Raw genomic sequence first — 12708 nt, 5'->3', positions numbered from 1 at the left:
AACCAAATGGCACTGCTTCTGAGATCAAAGTGCTGCGGGGCTGAGGGAGGGAAGGAGCCTTTACCCAGAGAGCACGGGAAAGGACTAGGAGACCTCACCAACAGCAAGATTTTAAAGTGGACACATGTCTTTACTTATGTCATTGTTGCAATGTACAGAATCTTTGGTTGAAATGGGGGAGAAAGTGTACCAATTAATAATAAGCACATAAAGTAAGTTCTGAGCCATCAAAGGGCTTTTCTTGCAATTGTTCTTTGCATTTCTGAAAGACAAGTACTTCAAAATGTTCCTAATGTTAACCAGCCGCTTTCTTCTAAGTTTTGGAGCTACAAATCCAAGTCAGTCAAGGCCGCATATTTTCTTTAGGGATCTTTTAACGGGGCCTCTCAGACCTGAAGGACCTGTGCGCGGGCAGGACATTTAGCCAAAAGCAATCTGCTTGGCAAATGGGAATCAGAGTGTGGATTCTGCTGTGAGAACAGGCACGGTTAGCGTTACCATCAAACCGTGGGAAGCGCTGCAAGAAAATAAAATATAGTAAGTGACAGAACATTTTATTGATGTGTCCAAACCGGTCATCAAAGACATCAGTTGGAGAGTGAGCGAAGCATGGGGTTATTTCAAAGCAACTTCCTGCTAGAATTAGACTTCCCAGATCGTATGGTTTATTCTGTTTTTCAGCCAGACCCCAATCATAAACACAGATTTGTAAACCGTGCCTTATCTGCTAACCATTCTTACTTGTTAATAGAGAGAGACAACTTCTGTCCTTTGCACTTTGTGAAAGTGCAGAGCTGGAATATTTAATAGCCGGGATTTTACTGAAGTCAGCTGTGGATTTCTTAGGCATGTGGAACCACATGCTTTTCAAGTGGCTAGCAGACCCCACTCAGACATTTATCTTGATGCTCAGATGCCTTTCATTTGCTGTAGATTATAAACCACTGAAATCATTTCAAAGCCTCCTGACTCTAATCTAAAATTAAAGCAAAACAAGCGCGTCTGTGGCATTGCTAAGGAAAACTATGTAAGGCAGTGGTAGCCAGCCTCTGAGAGAGCCCCTCCCCCTCCCCGTGATCTCTGCCTCCTGGTATTCACACCCTCGTGCAGCCCCTCTCACGCTGCACTCTACCAGTAGAATATGGCAGAAGATACAGCATGTCACTTTTGATATTAAGTTGTAAAAGCCACAGTGGCTTCTGTCTTGATCACACTTACTCTCTATTGCTCTGGATAAGTCGCTTCCATGTTGTGAGCAGTCCTACAGAAAGGCACACGTGGTAAGGAACCCATGCCTTCTAGAAATGGATCCCCCAGGCTCCATCAAGCCTCAGATGACTATAGCTCTCTGACCACTTGACTGCAGCCTCCAGGAGACCCTGAGCCAGAGCCACCCAGCTGAGCTGCGTCCAGATTCCTGATCCTCAGAAACAGTGTGAGATAACTTGAGTTTTGAGGCAATTTGTTACCCAGCCGTAGATGACTAATACAAAGGCTTTGCTCACGTCAGGTAATAAGGAATTCTCTAAGCCCACACTGATGGAGAGCACAATAATAGTAATCCTCGTTGCTGAGCTAGGCACTTTATGTTTATTGTCACATTTAGTTATTACCACAATCCTATGAGGTTAGGTTTGTTGTTATCCTTATTTTGCAGATGAGGAAACAGAGGTTATATATCCCAATGGCTCTGTCCTACAAGACTATCTCCACTGCAGAGATCAACTGCAAGTCCAGGTTGTCAGCTGCATCTCTGATCAACCAGCTATAAACGAGAGGGTCTTATAACCCCCCTCCTTCATCATTTGCTAGAATGGCTCACAGACTCAGGAAGACAACTTACTTACTAGATTACTGATCTATTATAAAAGGTATACCCAGAGGAAGAGATACACAGGGCAAGGTATGTGGGAAGGGGCTCAGAGCTCCCATGCCCTCTCTAGGCACAATCCTCCCAGCTCTCCAGATGTACACCAACCTAGAAACTCTGTGAATCCCACATTTAGGATTTTTATGGAGGCTTCATAATGCAGGCGTGAGTGATTAAATCGTTGGCCATTGGTGATTAAGTCAATCTTCAGCCCCTCTCCCCTCGTAGGAGGTCAGAGGGTGGAGCTGGAAGTTCTAACCCTCTAACCACAAGGTTGGCTGCCCTAGCTGCCAGTCCCCATCTTTAGGGGCTTTCCAAAAGTCACCTTATTGGCACAAACTCAGGTGTGGTAGAAAGGGGTTTTGTTATGAATAACAAAGGGTTTTAGGAGCTCTGTGCCAGGAACCAGGATAAAGAACACCTATATATTTCTTATTATAAATCACAATACCATGATGGTAAAACCACTTCGGCTAACACCAAAAATGCTAATTTCTTACAAGGAAATATCTCAAGGAAAGCAGTGTTCAAGCTGAAAAAAAATCCTTTATGACAGTTCTAAATTTAGGCCCTTAGGAAGTATATAAACACTGCCAACTTAACTGAGGTCTCAATTTTCTTTCTCTGCTCAGTAGTTTCTATTTCTTCGATGATAATTTTCCAAAGTGTCCACACTATGCAATGAAAAAGTAATCACCCAAGATTAATTGGGCCATACGCCATCCCCAAATAGAATAGTGGCTAGTCAATTTTTTAAGGATGCACAGAAGTTCTTAAGTTAATTGAAATATAATTTGGTAGTCATGAACATGTCATAAGAATAGAAATGCATAATAAGAAACTGGTTTTATAGTTAGTTATTTCTTAAACACTTAAAAATCATTGATGTGTGCTACTATTGATAGAAAAACCTTACAGCCAGATCAACACAATTTATACTCTGAGCAATTACTTTCCTCGTGGCCCTTATTTGATTAATAATTTTCCCCATGCTTTGTATTAGAAAATAGGTAGGGTACATGTGTGGAGTGGCTGTTTCTGGACCCCAAGCGCTTACTGTACATACATCCCAACTGTAGTGCTTTCTTTAGGAAAGCAGGTGAAAATACATTGATATAAGTAACATCTCTCCATTTTAAACATTCAACAGACCTCTTAGAATTATTTGTATTTTAAAGACATCAAGAAAAAGTAGGTCTGCAGATCCAAAATGTATAAAACCAAGTAGTCACACGTTACTTAGTGCCTACTAAGGCTAGCCAAGCAGTTGAGAAATGGTCTACGAAGAGCGAGGCTTTTGAAGAAGAACAGTCATGTAATTGCAAGGGTGACAGATTGTACCTACATGGGAACTCAACGCTGAAGATGTCCTCCCTGGACTCCAGGGCAAGTCAGTGTTATATAGGCGGCATTCACTCGGCTCAAGAGCACATGGGACTGAGCTGGGACTTTACAGGTGGCAAAACCAAATAAACTGACTCTGTGAGAGGTGAGAATTCTTGCCCAAATCCTTTAGGCTATAGTGTCTGTCATTCAGGTGGTTGGGAACGTTTTGCTTTTGTGACTCAGAGTCCAAGTCGCAACAAGTGACCTGACTTGCGGAGTGTGTGTGTATGGCCTGCCAGCTCTGGTCAGTGTCACCAACACCTCCGTTCCATCCTGACAGCAAGCCATCAGCACCAAGAATGCCACAAACCAGGCCCTGCTGCTAATTGTCCCCCTTTCAGTTCTTTAAGACCTGTGTGCCCTCGTCTAAGCATGAACATTGCATGTGCTCCAATTTATCTAATTGTGGATATATTAACATTTCCCCCCTTCCAGATGGTGATGTGAAAAAAGGGCAACGGGTTAAATTAGGTCACCCAAGTTAATATCATGTCTCTTTCTCCATAGGTCATGTTGGGAACAATTTGGAGCTCTGTGTCAGCAGGGAATAGGGGCTCTTTGCTAGCTATGGGGGAGGGGAATGGTCTAAGAGTCCAATTTTCAGAGAAAACTCACCAGTTCCTGTCAACTGAAAGAAACGTTTCATGCACATGGCGGGTCAGAATGTTATTTTTATAATACAAACCACCTGGCCTCCTCCTCATTTACCTCTGCCACACATGCTATTCTACACACATACCTAGACCAAGGGCCCTGGTAACTATTACAAAACCATGTTGTATTTTGCTCCTTGAGGTTTTTTCTTTTCCCTTTTTTCTTTTCTTCCTTTTCTTTTTTCAAGTTAAGGTGAAGACAAGATGAATTGATCAGGGCTTAGAGTTTTGGTTTATTTTTATAGTTGCTTTGATGTAAAGGGACTTGGCTCTGATTGCACGGAGAGGGGTGAAGGGGGGTTGGGGAAAGATGGAGTCAGCCTTTCTTCCTCATTCAGCAAGTCCTGACACAGTGAGCATCTTCCTAAAACTTACCTGAGGAGCTGGGAGACTCCGGGTGGAGAGCCTCAAGCCTTTAATTACCAAGAAGCCCTTTCCCAAGTGTTCCTTTCACTCTACTCTGCTATTTTCTTTGGACATCAAGCACCTTTATTCATTGTGCTTGCTAAGAAAAGACAGAATAAACGGCTGGGGAATAAATATAAGGTTTCCTTAAATAATATGCACTCACAGTTTCATGGGCAAATCATTGCTGTTTGATCATTAGCTGACATATGATTTTCAAATGGGAAGGGGTTATACCTAGTCTTCTTATCTTTGGGTCTCATTAGTTACAAAATAGGATGCTTTCCTGAGGAGTTTTCTACCAAAAAACACCTTTAGAATTGAAGTTACATTGCGTAGCGTGTTGTGCATCTGAGTCAAGTAAACAACTCTAGAGACAGACAACAAAAGAGCTCATGGCTGATTTCAAATAGAAACACAGCATTAGTAAAGGGCAACAGTCTCCACCTTATGGCAGAAACTAACTCACTTCTTAGGGCATGGAATGTTATAACCAGGCCTTCGTTAATAATTGGTAGAAAGAGAGCATTACAATCCCATTAAGCCAAGTCCATGATTTAATCAAAGTTTCTCTTAGTCCTTCTCTCCTGGGAAAAAGTTAATTTTATAAACTTAGCTTATTGTGATTTAAATATTCTTTTACTTTCCTGGACTTTGAGAAGAATGTTTCAATACCTGAAAGTATAAAATATGTGTTTTATATCTGATAAACAGGTGAAGTGTGCTTGCTGTGGTAGGTAAAAGTTAAGCACCCTAGTCTTCTTGTAGCCAGTATGAGCCTTTGAAAGGAGTTTGGCAGGTATCTTCCTAGGCAAAGGCTTTATTTGAAAACTAAGCGGCATAAAAATTAAAGGAACTGGTCTGCTGTGAGGGTTCCACATCACGTCTCCCAGATGTGCAGTCCTCTATGCAACACCAAACACTGGGTCAAAGCAAACAAACAACCAACAAAATCAATCAACAGGTTGCCTATGGCAATTTTACATATCTCAGTTTCCTATGGTGCCTGGCATTGTACAAACGGGCTAAGGACCTGACCCTAGTGTGTAGCACCTGTATTTACTGTTGTGAAGCAATTTTAACAACAAAAGCTTGTGAAAAAGATATGATACCCCAATGAATTAGTGTCCTTCAAATAAACTGAGCTCTCACATCAATGTTTTAGCCAAGGGATACACTTTTTATTCAACCATAACTCATGCACATAAATAATCGCATGGTCTACTACCGTACCCAAAGGAATTTCTGCTTTTTATTCCAAATAAGAATAAAATTCATTAATCCAAATCACTCCAGCAGACTATATGGAAGACCATGTCACTGGCTTGAACATAAAACTTAAATCACAAGCCTTTTAATAAAATGTAAAATAAGATAAAACACTCAATTAAGTTCCCCTTTTGGATCTGGAAACAAAACAGCTACTGAAACAGCTTTCCTTCTGAGTGTATCAAGGGGGGAGCCAGAGGTTGATCTGATGGCCCTTGTGTTGCTCCTATTGTAAAAAATGGAAATTGCTGCCAGTTTTCATGGTAATGATATGTGACTAGTGAGGGATTAACTGCCTAGATAAAAATGGCATTAAGAAAAAACATCCAAAATGCACAAATTCCTACTTAATGCCTGTAATATTAGAAAATGGCTTCCTTTACAAAAAAAAAAAAAAACAAAAACCCACACAATTAGTATTAATGTGTTTCATTGTAATTTTCTAAAAGAAAAATAATTTAGTATCAATAGGTCATTTTATTTATTGTTTAGAAATTAAAAAATGAATCACATATTCACTTTTCTTTTCCTCTACTACAGTAGTTTATGCAAGAGTGGGTTAAAGACAGGACTATGGCTGCTTTCTTTCCCTCTAGCTCTCTGTTTTTTGGGGGCTGTGGTGTCAAGACTAACTGAAAATTCTTTAATTAGTCCTCCTGGACACAGCTTCCCTTTTACTTCAATCGGAGGTTTCTTTGAAAACCAGTGGTTTGTGTCCATCAGAACCTTTTGACTGCTTTCCTTTGTATTAGCCAGAAAATGAACGCACAGTCTGAATACCACTCTTCTTAGAATGAATGAGCGTAATCTCTTACAGCTTTCATGAAACTAGAGGGATTAATCCTGCAATCCAGTCCCATTCTACACTTCAAGTATTTTCAATTACTTGGCACCATTGGAGATGATGTCCGCAGCTCAGTAAGAAGGCTACTGCTGGCATAACGGCTTCTCCATGTCTCAGCACATGGTCTCGGCATTAATAATCCATCGTGAAATGATTTGCAATGCACGAGGGTGACATTTGATTACGTGAAAGGCATTGCAGGAATGAGCATGTAGGCTCTCCCAGGCCAAATGCTGGCAAAAACAGGATGAAATGTTATATGGTGAAAATATCATTTAAGATGGTTTCTGAACTGACAAAGAAAAGTGCAAGGACATTGCTTTAGGGGAAATATATATATATTTTTTTCCTTTCTGGTTTTTCTTTCTCAAATCACATTTTGGAGGGCGAAATGGGTTAAGGGGCCAGATTTGGCAGTCAATCACCCAAACACAATTTAAAAACATATTTGATTCAGGAAATTCTGGATCTTTTAAAGCAAGGATGTTAACAATCCTCCTGAGAACCTTAAAATATGATGCTTTAAACATAAGGAAAAGGAGGCCCTGAAATGATCAGAGAGATCACCAAGACTCCTCCTGCTGAAAAGTTTAGTTTTTCCATTTTGTTTTCTATTTTTAAAAGACCACAACGAGGATGTTGACTGTACTTCCTAAGGGAAGACCTATTATTTTGGGTAGAAATTTATGAAACAACTTAAAACTTCATAGTTCTCAAAGTAGCAAAAACAAAAACAAGAGCATTAGAATGTCTTACTCTTATGCCTCTGATCCATTCACTGATCTGTCAAATGCATTACATTCTAGACTAGAGGCCTGGTACATGAAATTCATGCTTGGGGGGTGGGGAGGTTCCTCAGCCTGTCCTGCACCTTTTCGCAATCTGGGGCCGCTGGCTCCTAACCGCTAGCCTGCCTGCCTGCCTGGTCACCTCTAACTACTCTTCCCGCCTGCCTCATTGCCCCTAGCCACTCTGCCTGATCGCCCCTAACTGCTTGCCTGCCTGATCACCCCTAACCACTCGCCTGTCTGCCTGATCACCCCTAACCACTCGCCAGCTGCCTGATCGCCCCTAACCACTTTGCCTGCCTGCCTGATCGCCCCTAATCACTCACCTGCTTGCCTGATCACCCCTAACCACTCTGCCTCAGCCCCCACCTCCGTGGCTTCATCCAGAAGGACATCTAGAATGATGTCAGGAAGGTCGTTAAGCTTTCCAGTCTAATTAGCATATTACACTTTTATTATTATAGTTATAATAAGTGTACTTATTACATATGAACAAATATAATGCATAGCTGGGTGTGAGTATGGCCAAGTCTTGGTTATTTGTGGTCATGGGTACAGAGTGGAGGAAAAGTTACTAATGTATAAATTAAATGCAGAGAGAATTAGAAGGCTTTTAAAAAAAATCTTTACCCAAGAATGTGGTTTTATTGATTTTTTAGAGAGAGGAAGGGAGAACATGCAGGAGAGAAAAAGAAACATCAATGTGAGAAAAAAACTTACATCCATTACCTTCTATACACGCCCTGACCAGTGATCAAAGCCACAAACTGGGCATGTGCCCTGACTGGGAATTGAACCCACAACCTTTTTGGTGTATAGGACAACGCCCCAACCAACTGTGCTACCTGGCCAAGGCTAGAGTGTTTATTAAGTCAGTACTTCCAAAGTAATACACTTGCAAAACTTTAACCACAGATATGAGCTGACTTTAACATTACTGACTTTTCCTTTTCAGCTTGTTGTCTTGTAGAGTTAGGTGAAATATCTTAATTTATATATTAAACTTTATATAATAGTATATGCTATTTTGTATATCAATCAATATATAAAAATGGACAAATATAAACTTCATCGATTCTTGGGACTTGTCATTCATTCATTTAGCTATTCATTCAACAAAATTTATTAGGCACTTACTATATACAAAGTGCAGTGCTTAGCATCATAGAGATATAAGAATACAGACCCTGTCCCCGAGACACTTACATTTTGTTATAGAGACGGAACATGCACATAAGTAGCTGTACCCTAAGGTAAAAACAGACCCATAAAATATTAGAAGAGAAACTGATATAACTACTTTGGGAAATCAGAGGAAGTAGAGAAATCTAGCAGGGGGTTCAGGGAAAATTCATGAAGAATGTGGCATTTGAGTGGAGTCCTGGGAGTTGGGCAGGGTTTGGACATGAAGAGAAGGTGGCAACAGCACTCACAAGCAGGTCACAGTGTGAGTGTGTAAGGGGCCAGAAGAGGTCAAGGCAAGAATGAGGAACAGTTAGAAGGAATCACTGAGTGTCAGGAGAGGAATTCAGGGAGATAAAGCTGGAAAAAAATGTTAGGGACAATCATATCGTCTTTATTGACAGATTACAAAATTTAGTCTATAATAAGAAGGTAATAGGGAACTATTGAGGTCTTTTTAAAAGAAAAACTTTTTAGTTTGAAATAAATTTTGACTTACGAAGAAGAGTTTCAAAGATAATACAGAGTTCCCAGGATATTTCAATATCATCTAAGTTTTCATGTTTAAAAATATAATTGTTTATGTAGTATTCTTATATTATGTTCCTATAATTGCATCCCTTTTCTCATGCTTAGTGTAGTATATGCATTGGGGTTTTTTCTTACTCAGAAATGCCAAAGATTTGTCTTCTTTATTTATCTTTTCAAATAAATAGTTTTTGGTTTTGTTGACCTGGTTTGTCAGTTTTTGCCCTACTTCATCAACTCCACCAAAGCTACCCTCCACATATATTCAGTCTATGTTAAAACAAACACATGGTTATATCAATGCACAAATGCTATCTTACCTAATAATAGACAAACATGTAAATTGACCGTACCTCCGCTACGCCACCAGCCAATCAGGAGTGATATGCAAATTAACCCAACAAAGATGGAGGTTAATTTGCATACACAGGCACCGAGTGATGGGGCAGGATGCTTGTGTCGTCGCCATGGCGACAATGCAGGCATTCTGCCCCACCCCCTGTCTCTCTGGGCCTCTGGGCAGTGTGGGAAGGTGGGGCCAGAGCAGAAAGAGGCAGCTCCAGGGCCTGAGTGGAAAGGGGCTGGGCTGGAGTGGAAAGGCGGTGCCGGCAGCCAGGGAAGGAAAGCCCATTCTAGCACGAATCTTCATGCATCGGGCTTCTAGTATCCATCTTTTAAGCAGAATGCTGGCCCTCAGTCTTACATAGTCACAGAGCTACCAGTAAGTGATTCTTTTGTCCTGGTTCTGCTTGGAATGTGATCGGCCATTTCAAAATAAAAATCTGTGCTTTTCTTTAACTCAAAGAAAATTGCTTCCATTATTTATTTCTACCTATCTATTTCCTTTGACTCTTTCTAGAACTATTATTAAAATAACTAGAGGTCTGATGCACGAAAATCATGCAAAGGGCTCAGCCCTCGCAGCCCCAGCTGCCTCCGCTAGACCAGCCCTCACAGCCCTGGCTTCATCTGGACAGTCGTTCGGACGGTCGGTCTGCTGTTTGGTCTAATTAGCATATTATCTTTTTATTATATAGGATGTTTACCTCCAGACTTATCCCCATATCTCCTGTACTATCTTTTTTTTAAAAATATATTTTATTGATTTTTTACAGAGAGGAAGGGAGAGAGGGATAGAGAGCTAGAAACATCGATGAGAGAGAAACATCGATCAGCTGCCTCCTGCACACCCCCTACCTGGGATGTGCCCGCAACCAATGTACATGCCCTTGACCGGAATCAAACCTGGGACCTTTCAGTCCACAGACTGACGCTCTATCCACTGAGCCAAACCGGTTTATGCTGTACTATCTTTTTTAATCTCTTGTCTTGTGCTCTAAGTTCTAGAAGACTTACTTTACTATTTTTTATTTTTTTTTCTTTTACTAATTTGGCTGTGATCTATGTCCACTCATCTACTTACTCCTCTTTATTTATTCTTCTAATTTGGCAGACATATTTTAAATTTCCTCTTCCCTACTTACTCCTTTTATCATAGACTACAGGCCCAGTGCCTGAAATTCGTACATGGGTAGGGTCCCTAGGCCTGGCCAGCAATCAGGGCTGATTGGGGCCTTCTGGCTGCTGGCCAGGGCCTTCTTTCCTTTGTTCTGCGCTGCCCCCTGGTGGTCAGCGCACGTCATAGCGAGTGATCGAACTCCCGAGGAGACAATTTGCATATTAGCCTTTTATTATATAGGATATTTTAGGGATAAATATCCTCTCACAATTTTTTGAGGATACTCATTGTGATACTCTCTTATGTCCTTCACTACTTGAATTATTTCTGTTCTTTTGTTTGCTTGCCTTGAACTTTTCTCTTATGCTTTTAGCTTTCCTCAAATGTTTGGTGATCTTTAGTCCACTGACATTCATGGACAAAGAAATAGATTTGTTTAGGTGGCTCTCAAAAGCCTGCTCTGTGGTGAGTAGGTCTGTTTCCCAAGGAGGTCTCCCCTGAAGCGGGAAGTCTGATGGGAGACTATTACTTGACTATTACTTACTTTACTGTGGGCAGGCTTCACCTTAGAACCTTTGATGATGGTACTGCAAGGTCACATGGGTTAGGGAATCCCTTCTGCAGTGGCTGCCTTTCTTCCCCCTTCCCTACCCATCATTCTTCTCTAAGTGTCTGAGGTTACATCAAGCTCTATTCTGAGGCTTCTAGACCCACTTTCAAATCATTCTTATCAGGCAATTCACTTTCATTGGTCAGAGGTCAAAATCCACTGGTGGCTATTGCTCAAGGTAGAAGGCAGGACCTCACTGACTAGCTGGGTCAGCAGTTTTAAATTAGCCTTAAAATTACCTCTTACTACTGTCAGAATACTTTCTGAAACACATTTGAATATACCATTCTCCTGCTCAGAATCCTTGAGTGGTGTTGATTTTATATAGAATAAAACCTGTTGTCCTTTACCAAGCATGAAGATCCCTTATGGTTTGATATGGGTATCTGACCATCATCTCCCACCACTTCCCTGCCACAGACACAGGGAAACTCCCAAAATTCTGAAAGTGCTTGTGGTTTTTGTTGTTCCATGTGCTTGCATTCACCATCCTCTGTGCTAAGGATGTCATCTCTCCTTTACCTACTGGCAAAGACACCCTCAACTGCAGATCTCGGCCTATGATTGCATACCTCATGAACCCTTCTTTGGCTTCCCCTAGGCGTCAGGTTTATGGGTCTATTTATTTAAACTATATTCTCCCATCACTCCACAAAATATGTAAAATAACATAAAACAGATACATGGTAATAGGATAAAATAAGTAAGTGAGACATACTAAGTTCAAAGGAAGACTAGAGGTAGAAATATAAATAATATTAAGTATTACATGACATTAAGTTCTGTAGACTTACACTACCAAGAGATACACTGAAAATTTGACTCTGGGCTTCCTGCTTGTCAAAGGTAAGAGGGAAACTTAAACGTTCATGAGTTTCACATTTTCCACAAACTAGAAATAAGGCATTTTACCAGTTATTGCAAATTGAGAGATAGTTTACTGTACTAAAAAGGCACTTATTAAGGTGACTGGTAAACTAAGAAGTTCCTTCCTTTATGCTTTTATTGACCCTCAAATACAATTCTATGTAGTTACTATAACATTTTGTACATTGATTCCCTCAAGGTGTGAACCATATCCTCATTACTTGGCCTGATGCTGGATGCTTCCTAGTCACTCAGTGAGTATTTGTTACACACACTTGATAACCAGATGTTGATTAGGCCAATGTTTTTGTGTGAGTAGGTGTACAACTAGAAATTAATCATCATTTACACCCCTCATAAACATCATAAAGATTTAACCACCTGAAATCTTTATAATAATTATCAAAACAATTGTTGGAATCCCATCTAATAAAGAGGGAATATGCTAATTGACTATCATGTACTCACAAATATGGTGGCGCCCACAGCCAATAAGGAGGGAATATGCTAATTGACTGCCACACTTTCAAAGATGGCAGCACCCAGTTCCCTCAGCCCCCCCGGGGCGGCAGGCGCACAGCATGGCCGGGCCTGCCCCCAGGTGAGTCTGGCCACTCTGCACGTCTGCCTCTGGAGTCCCCCAGTCCCCTCAGCCCCCCAGCCACCCAGGGCTGGCCTGAGGCACAGGCAAGCCTTGGATGGTGGCTGCCCAGCTGCCCAGGGCCACCCAAGGCTCAGGTAACCAGGGCTGGCCGAGGCTTGTGCTGCCGGCAGTGGCAGCAGCAGAGGTATGATGGGGATGCCACCTTCCCCTGATTGGTCGGGTTGCCTCCCGCCCCTGAGGGCT

General features: G+C 41.4%; 2 protein-coding genes across 2 annotated transcripts in view; one reads left to right on the top strand and one right to left on the bottom strand.

Moving 5' to 3' along the window:
- The window catches only part of LNPEP (leucyl and cystinyl aminopeptidase), a 192168-nt gene that overhangs the window by 148897 nt on the left and 30563 nt on the right, over nucleotides 1–12708 (top strand). The gene's annotated exons all lie outside the window — the stretch shown is intronic.
- The window catches only part of LIX1 (limb and CNS expressed 1), a 46286-nt gene that overhangs the window by 16403 nt on the left and 17175 nt on the right, over nucleotides 1–12708 (bottom strand). The gene's annotated exons all lie outside the window — the stretch shown is intronic.

The sequence above is a fragment of the Eptesicus fuscus genome, chromosome 4, assembly GCF_027574615.1.
Source record: "Eptesicus fuscus isolate TK198812 chromosome 4, DD_ASM_mEF_20220401, whole genome shotgun sequence".
Taxonomy (NCBI): Eukaryota; Metazoa; Chordata; class Mammalia; order Chiroptera; family Vespertilionidae; genus Eptesicus; species Eptesicus fuscus.
The sequence above is the reverse complement of the archived record's forward strand: the minus strand, read 5'-3'. Positions and strand labels throughout refer to the sequence as shown.